The following is a 9,603-nucleotide window of genomic DNA, read 5'->3' on the forward strand; positions in this document are numbered from 1 at the left end:
ATTCAAATGTTCAAATAAATGATTGTGCTACTCTGATCCAGATATAAAGCATTTCCTATACCATTGTTTTAGTTTATTCTGCATATCAAATTTATGTACATATTATGAGAGAGTACATAGGAGCTATCTTATATATCAGCATTATTGTCAAAATGTGTAGTCTATCAGTAGTCATATTTAAATCATTTTCCTACAATTTAAACAATAATCAATTAGAAATAATTGAGTCGGTAAAGTGTTAATTCATTAGAGTTAACTGAATAGGCAAAAGATTCTTAAGTAGAGAATTTCTCATATTTTGTCTAAGATGAGCAAAAAATAATTGCAGCATTATTCTGATATATAATATCTACTATTCATTCATCAAGATTCCAACAAACATTGGTTAAGCTTTTCTTATGCAATGGATATTGTTGTAAGCATTCCGTGGGATACAAGAATAAATAAAAAAGATAAGTTATAAAGATAATATAAGAAGTGATGCTTGACGCATGCTACTGATAATGTCATAAAACCTCACCTCAAATAGTGCATAATACAACATGAGCATTATTTATTTCCCACTTTGAAACTTATATTACTTTTTGGAGCTCAGATAATAAACTATTAAGGAAATTTCCCTGCAAAAGTCAGCATCTTTCTTTTTCCTCTGCTAGAAATCATGCAAAAGGCTCAATGATAATAAAGGTCCTCTTTAACTGCATTTTCAGGGAAACTAGAAAGCAGAATTGAAATGTATGTATTGAACAGGAGCTACATATAAGAAATTGCAGGAAATAATGTGAGAGTTATAAAATTGATCAGTGGCAGCATATTTCAGAGAGCACCAGCAAAAGTATGTTTCCTGAAGGTGAGTGGCTCGCAGTGAATTGTGAAATTATATCCCCCTTTTTTTTGCATTAATAGAGTGGGAACTGGTCTGAGCAGTACTGATGACAAGTCTGCCCCCGTCCCTATCCAAAGCCATTTGGATGAAGAGAACACAGGTGAGAATGTTATACAAAAACTCTCCCAGAGGAGACATGTTAGCAACAAGCAATTGAGAGAGAGATCTGTCAGCAGAGAAAAGAAAATTTGGACTTTAAAATGTAGAAGGTACTCTGGAATATCTAACCCTACAGAAACCTCCCACAAATAGTTTGTCTGGGAAAATTTCAACTTATTCAGTGATGAGTAATACAAAAGGGACTGGAAGTGCATCCATATGCCGATACAACACAAAATGAAGCATAATGCATGCCACAGAGTAAAAACATTGTCATGGTGCCTGTGATAATATGGACAAATACCTCAGCATATATTGAGGAAAATAACCTCATTAAACAATAGCCTCCATCGTATTAGACTAGAAACACAAATAGAGAACTCAGGTAAGAGATGTCAAGAAAGATGTGGGCTGAGTTGTGATCTGTCTTACCTAAGGAAAAAAAAAAAGTAGATAATATAAATGTTTGAAGAAATATAGGGAATAAAGACCACAAAGAAGAATTGTTGCTATAAAAAATATAGTGAGATGGAGAATAGAAAAGTAAAAAATGAAAGATAAAGACAAAAATAACTTAAATTATTAGCTATTTAAGTTAGGTAGTATATGCATAATTGGAGTCCCTGTTGAAGAAAGCAAAATAAGAAAAGCAAATAATGGAAAAATATATAGAAAGGTATAATTTTTAAAAATTCATGGACAATCACAAAAAGACAAATATTGTATGATTACACTTATATGAAATAAAAGAATCAAACGCATATAGAAAGTAAAATGGTGGATGGTGGTTGCCAGGTGCTGCGAGGAAGAGGAAATGAAGAGTTATTGTTTAATGGGTATGGAGTTTTGGTTTGGGAAGATGACAAATTCTTAAGACAGATGCTACTTTTGCTTGAGCAACCATGTGAATGTACTTAATGTCATTGAGCTGTGTACTGAAAAAAGATTAAAATGGTAAATTTTACGTTATGCATATTTTGCCACCAAAAAAAAAGGTTCATGAAAGAAGAAAAGACTTGACTTTTCATAAGAAAAAGGATCACCTTCTGGTATAAAAAACTGACCTAGAGCAGGCCAAGACACAGTCTATCAAAAATGTTGGACATTAAATATAAAGAGACAGGCAATATATTAAGACACTTGTAAAGGGGAAAACAGATAGGTCTAGCCTCAGATTTCTCTACAGAAATTGTCAACACCAGAAGTCATTTGAGCAATATCTAAAAGATACTTAAGATAGGAAGCATGAACCCAGGATTTTATATGGAGACAAACCATACTCAAGTACAAAGTTACAGATCATTGTTATAAACATTCAAGAAACTGAGAATTTTATTCCCAAGGGACCTTCTTAACACTAGAGGAAGAGACTTCAGCTCATTAGGAAATATTGGTAAAAACGTGACAAAAGAACTGGCAGAAAACTTTGAATATGTTTGACTGTAAAATAAATGTGATGATTATGGTTAAGTCAGAGAAGGCAAAGGTATATTCTCTGACAATAAAGAAATAATAAGAGAAAAAGTAGGAAAGAGAAGGTAGGAAAAACTGAAGGAAGAATAATTTTCTGATTTGCTCATCTTGGAGTCAAAGATCATTTACAGTTGACTAATAAAATACAAATAGAGAAAATAAATATTTTTAATGGTACACATTTATATTTTACCTAATTGTCACAATAATGCACAAATTCAGTAGTTAAAACCATAACTAATTCTCAAAAATCTGCGGTTTGGCTGAGGCAGCTCAGCCTCAGGTGGCAAGTCTGTGGCTCCAAGTCTTCTTTAAATGGCTGTAATTCTTTTGGAGATAGAGACTAGCTAAACAGGCACGATTTTATGCTTATGATAGAGGCTCAAGAGACCAAGCGGAAATACACAATGCTTCTTGTTTCTTAACATTGAAATGACCCTCACTTTTCTGAGCTCATCTTTTTCTTGTAGTACCTTCTCATACATAACCAAAAGCAACCAAAGCATGCTTCTGACATTCTTCCTGGAACTGTCTTGCTCAACTTTCCATTCTGCCTGGAATTACAAGATGATTGGCTACATTTTATAATTTTCTACTTAAAGTAAGTAAACTTTTCACTGTTGACATTTTATAAATTTTTAACTTTTGAGTATAGTGGCTTTACAAAAAAATTAAAGATTAAAACATACTATTTAGAGAGCTAGCATGATTTGGGGAAACAAATTGAACCATGAAACAGAATATTTGGGTTTTGGTTCAGATTCAGTTACTAACTTGCTTATGACTATAGAAGAGCCACTTAATCCCCTGAGCTTAGTTTCCTGATCTGTAAAAATGATGGGGTTGGATTAGGCAGTCTTCAAATTTCTTCCTCCTTTAATATTCGGTGGGTCTATGATTTAATACAGTGTTCACCAAACTGTGGCCCAGGAAAATAGCTTTGGAGTCTAGCCATTATTCAACTTTTTTATCAGCATTTCTGTCCTCTGCTTTCCTGAAACACACAGATAATGAATAACTGTTTTCCCAGTCCTAAAATTATATAATTCAAGTCCTGTAAAGGATAAATATTAGGAAACTCAATAAACAGTATACTTTCAAAGGCATTCAAAACAAAATGATGACAGAAAAATTCCCTAAAAGACTTACACTGAGCTTTATTATTTATTTATGTGTTTTTGAGATGGAATCTTGCTCTGCAGCCCAGGCTGAAGTGCCGTGGCACTATCTTGGCTCACTGCAACCTCTACCTCTGGGTTCAAGAGATTCTCCTGCCTCAGCCTCCCAGGTAACTGGGATTACATGCATGTGCCACCATGACTGGCTAAATATTTTTTTGTTTTGTATTTTTAGTAGAGACAGGGCTTCAGCATTTTGGCCAGGCTGGTCTTGAACTCGTGACTTCCAGTGATCTGCCTGCCTCAACCTCCCAAAGTGCTGGGATTACAGGCGTGAGCCACCACACCTGGCCTGAACTGTCATTTTAGACATCATAGAAATAGTAATGAAATCATGAACATATTTTAACATATGAATTTAATATAAATCTATAAAAAGTATCTTTTTATTCATCTATAGATTGCAATATGGAATTTGAGTAAACCCCAGGAAATTTTTTGTTCATTGTAAGATTAAGCTCAATTAAAGCTGAGAGTGAAATATTTCTTCCCTCTCTGTGGTCTAGCAATTCATGATTAACATGACTTATGTTAATCTCACAGTTATGTACCTACATTCTATGTCCTATCTCTGCATCTTACAGAAAGTAAAATCCCACTTACTTTCTCAGTAACTTCCACACACACTACAGCACTGTGTACACATATGTGCTCTAATATGGTTCTATTTTGACTGACCTGTGATATGAGGAAGCAGATGAGGTGGCAGGGAAGATACAGCCCTCTTAGATGATGAAGAATTCTAAATTATCTTGCATTAATGTAAATGAACAAATGAAAAAAATAGACAAAGTTGGCAAAAGTTTTCTTCAAAGTAGGCAAAAGTTCTCTTCAGTCTGTTATGGTAGCAGCCCTTTCCAAAGTGAATCAATATCCCAAGTATGAGAACCTATATTTATACAGTGAAAATATCTGCACAATCAAAAATATAACAGTGGAATTTTTGCTCTCCTATCCAAGGAGGATTTGATACCCAACTATTTCCCTTAAAAGGAAGGGAAGGATGACTGTGCCTCTGTCTCAAAATGTGGATTGAATGAAGCTGTGGAGAGTAAGACTGCAACATTCAGTGAAATCTCCATACATCCTCTGGACACATGGAATATGCCTGGCTGCTGCGGCATTTTGGTAGTGTCTTACTACATTTTTTCTTTCATTAATCTAATTTTTGTTTTCCACAGGAACTTTCTGGAAACCGTGATTTTTCTCATCTAAGAAATGATAGAACTCTTTTAAATCTTGCACTGCAGTCAGAATCAGCATTCCTTAAATAAATGGTCTCACATAGTCTCAAATCTGTATGATTACATCATCCTTGTTCCCTATATATGAAAGTATGTGTTTTGTAATATTTTTAAAGTCAGTATCTCCTATGAAGCTATATAAACCACTAAAATCAGAGTGGCAGAACTGACTTTTTTTTTTTTTTCCAGCTGGAGAGGGATCATGTTAATACAAACAAGATTCAGTTAGGGCAATAAAACTCCATCTCACTTCTTTGTAGGTCTGAAACAGCTGCTTTATTATGTGGGCCAAGAGAAGTTTGGACGGCTCTACTCAGAGGAATTCTGTCCTAATTATTCTCAATCATCATGGATATCACCTTGATTCAAAACTGGTCTTACTTCTTGATGAATTTTCTATTACAGAATTTGTGTTTGCATGAAGCACATCAATGATACATGAAGTGTATATGAATATTATTTTATATGTGTCTTCTCCAATCTTTTTTATTGTGTTAAATTACCATATTATTCCTTTGTAAAACCTATTACAATTATATCCAACTATAATAATGTAGTATATTATTAAAAGCAATCCCAAAAATGCAATACTGTTTTATAAATTATTTTTTCTTCTCTCAAATTGTATAAGAATTTCACTGACTAAAAAATTGCCTCCATTTGCTTAATTATATATATTTTTCTGTTCCTTTCAGCTTTCAGGCATCATAAAATTGAACTAGAAAATATCATTATTTGGATTAGCAGCTTTGTAGAAAAATGTTTTAAAACATTATAATTTGGATTAGATGTTTTTAGGAAACTGAAATCCCACCAATTCACTCCTGAGAAATAACTGAAAATAAAGTGCTATTTTACAGTGCTATTAAAATTAGAGAGGAATTGGTAGGAGAAATAAAATCAATCATTTTTTACAGAAGATCAGAAGTAAACACAAGAAAATCTAACAGAGTTTTTAAAAATTAAATATATTAGATACATAAATTAATCATGACATTGGTCCAAGAGGGCCTCAAACTAGAAAAACATACTGTGTTTGTTATACCCCTATTGCTTTCTTATTTTTTACTTCTATGATGCAATAGTATTATCTCAATAAAAAAATTTCTGGTTTTGTTACTTAAATTTTTTTTTAATGTGGGAAATCTTTACAATCTATATTTTCAAAGCATTTTGAATTTAAACTTAGGTGCCCTGGTGTTTTCAGAGGTCCCAAGTAAGAGAACCTACATTTATAGGTTTGAGATATTGCTATATTACTATTTTTATCACTTAAAACCATTCAATACTTCCCGGAATCTTGGATTCAGAAATTAATGAACTGGCTTAGCAAAATCATTACCGATCAACAATAGTTGCTTTTATTTCAAAGGATACCTAAGTTAGTAAGAGCCTTCTGGGGATATCGTATTGTCAGAAAAAGAACACAGTTTGTCTGGAATATCATCATGCCAGCCACTGAGTTCATAAAAAAACTCTAAGGCAGAAAAGAATAAATCCTTTAATGCTTTTTGCCTCTGGAGTTGGAGAGGTGATTTTTTTGGATTTGAGGTCCCTTAAAACAGGCAGACCAGAATAGTTTTTGAGACCTACATAACTTTTTGGCAAGTTTACTCATTCTTCATTCATCTTCAAGTGCAAGACTCTGGATTATGTGCAGTGTAAATATATAGAAAAAAACTACAAAATTTTGTCCTTGGAGGAACTATGAGTTTATGAACAGAAGTAATAAATTTACACAAACACCTGGATAAATGGTGAAAACTAAACTTACTCAATTCCACTGGTACCAAACCTATGCCTTCTCACACATGCCCCTGTCTTAGTAACATTACCCCCACTCACCCCAAAGACAGATACCTAGCAACTTTGCTAACTCTATACACTGCCTTTACCCTTTTATCCCTGCCACCCAAGTTTTAGATGAGAAACTAATCTCATTCCCTTTCTCCTCAATAATTGTCTAACTGGTTCCCTTCATTCCACAACTTCTCCAAGATGACATTTCTAATGTAAACATCTGATCATATTCCTTTCTGATAACCTTCAAGCTAAGCTCCAAACTCTCATTTCAAAGGTAAGATCTTTGCCATCTCACTCCTGACTATCAGGAGAACTATCAAGAACTCCTGATAGTTCTTAGTTCTCATCACTTCTCTCCATGGCATGTAAGTTCCAACTACTCTGAGCTACTTAGTTATCCTCAAACATGTATTTAAGCATAAGCCTTTGCATGTGTCCATTTGTCTAGAATGTCTTGTGCCACCCCATTTTATACCTTGTGTGGTTCACTGTGAACTCTTGTTCATCCTTCATTCTCAGTCCAAGCATCTTTTTCCTGTCATATATTTCATAATGCCTCAGATAATAATATGGCCATTTATCTACATAATAGTATCTGTTGTTCTATGCTTTCACCACCTTTCAATATGATATTGTATTTATTATCATATCTCTCTCACCACTAGTTTGTGAACTTCTTGATGGTAGAGACAATATGAGTTTTTTTCATATTCATATCCCAAGTTCTTAGTGAAATACTGAACATGCAGTAAATAATAACTATTTAACTAAAAATCCAATTGTAAAGAAATAACACAAGGCAGAATATGGAAAATGCTATATCCTTAATAATGGTTTAGAGAGGTTATATCAAGATGAGAAAAACAGGAAAGACTTTATGGTATATGCTGCACTTGAGCCAATCATACAGGAATGGATAGAATTTGCAAACATGAAAATGGAAGGCAGAAAATGTTTAGCTTGGGGAATTGCATGATCAGTAACAGAAAGTTGAAAAAATATTTGCTGTGTATGAGGAACTGGTTTGAACAGAGAATAAGTGCAAGAAAAATTATAATAAATAAGGTAGAAAAGTTACCTTAGAGAATAGATTCTTGGAGGTCATGAATATCCAGTTAAAAAGTATACATTCAGGAGACCATCCAAGATGGCTGAATAGGAACAGCTCTGGAGTGTTCCCAGTGAGAATGCAGAGGCCGCTGCAGGTGATCACCAGGCAAGAAGGATCTGGAGTGGATCTCCAGCAGTACTATAGCAGAGGGTCCTAACTGTTAGAAGGAAAACTAAAAAACAGAAAGAAGTAACTTCATCATCAACAAAAAGGATGTCCACTCAGAGACCCCATCCAAAAGTCACCAACTACAAAGACCACAGGTAGATAAATCCACAAAGATGAGAAGATACCGGTGAAGAAAGGATGAAAACAAACCAGAACACCTCACCTTCTCCAAGGGATCACAACTCCTCACCAGCAAGGGAAAAGGCTGGATGGAGAATGAGTCTGATGAATTGACAGAAACAGGCTTCAGAAAGTGGGTAATAACAAACTTCTCTGAACTAAAAGAACATTTTCTAACCCAATGCAAAGACATTAAGAACCTAGAAAAAAGGTTTGACAAAATGCTAATGAGAATAAACAGCTTAGAGAAAAATATAAGTGAATTGATGGAGCTGAAACACACAACACGAGAACTTCATGAAGCATACACAAGTTCCAATAGCTGAATCGACCAAGCAGAAGAAAGGATATCAGAGATTGAAGACCAACTCAATGAAATCAAATGAAAAGGCAAGATTAGAGAAAAAAGAGTAAAAAGAAATGAATGAAGCCTCCAAGAAAAATGGGATTATATGAAAAGACCTAATCTAAGTTTGATAGGGGTACCTGAATGTGACAGAGAGAATGAATATAAGCTGGAAAACATTCTTCAGGATATTATCCAGGAGAACTTCCCCAACCTAGCAAGGCAGGTCAATATTCAAGTCCAGGAAATACAGAGAACACCACAAAGGTATTCCTCAACAAGAGCAACCCCAAGGAACATAATCGTCAGATTTGCCAGGGTTGAAATGAAGGAGAAAATGCTAAGGGCAGCCAGAGAGAAAGGTCAGGTTACCCACAAAGGGAAGCCCATCAGACTCACATCAGAATCAGATCTCTTGGCAGAAACCCTACAGGCCAGAATAGAGGTTGGGCCAATATTCAACATCCTTAAAGAAAAGAACTTTCAACATAGAATTTCATCTCCAGCCAAACTAAGCTTCATAGGCAAAGGAGAAATAAAATCCTTTATGAACAAGCAATTGCTCAGAGATTTCATCATCACCAGGCCTGCCTTACAAGAGCTCCTGAAAGAAGCACTAAATATAGAAAGGAACAACCAGTACCAACCACTCCAAACTGTACCAAATGGTAAAAAGCATCTACACAGTGAAGAAACTGCATCAACTAACGGGCAAAACAACCAGCTAGCATCAAAATGGCAGGATCAAATTCACACATAGCAATATTAACCTTAAATGTGAATGAGTTAAAAGCCCCAATCAAAAGACACAGACTGGCAAATAGGATAAAAAGTCAAAACCCATTGGTGTGTTTTATCCAGGAAACCCATCTCACATGCAAGGATACACATAGGCTCAAAATAAAGGAATGGAGAAAGATTTACCAAGAAAATGGAGAGCAAAAAAAAGCAGGAGTTGCAGTTCTAGTCTCTGATAAAAAAGACTTTAAACCAACAAAGATCAAAAAAGACAAAGAAGGGCATTACATAATGGTAAAAGGATCAATGGTAAAAGGATTAAGAAATTAACTCAGAACCATGCGACTTCATGGAATCTGAACAACTGGCTCTTGAAAGTTAACTGGATAAACAATGAAATGAAGGCAGAAATGAAGATATTCTTGGAAACCAACGAG

The 9,603-nt window shown here is 34.6% G+C and overlaps 1 long non-coding RNA gene across 1 annotated transcript; it reads left to right on the top strand.

Moving 5' to 3' along the window:
* Positions 1–639: 639 nt before the first annotated feature.
* On the top strand, positions 640–5,001 carry LOC105711857 (uncharacterized). The gene is made up of 3 exons (XR_001106180.3): positions 640–986; positions 2,929–3,059; positions 4,597–5,001. It is a non-coding gene; the product is annotated as an uncharacterized LOC105711857 (long non-coding RNA).
* Positions 5,002–9,603: the final 4,602 nt, after the last annotated feature.

This window comes from Aotus nancymaae, unplaced genomic scaffold, assembly GCF_030222135.1.
Source record: "Aotus nancymaae isolate 86718 unplaced genomic scaffold, 86718_ANA_hifiasm-v0.15.2.pri h1tg000022l_1, whole genome shotgun sequence".
Lineage (NCBI taxonomy): Eukaryota > Metazoa > Chordata > Mammalia > Primates > Aotidae > Aotus > Aotus nancymaae.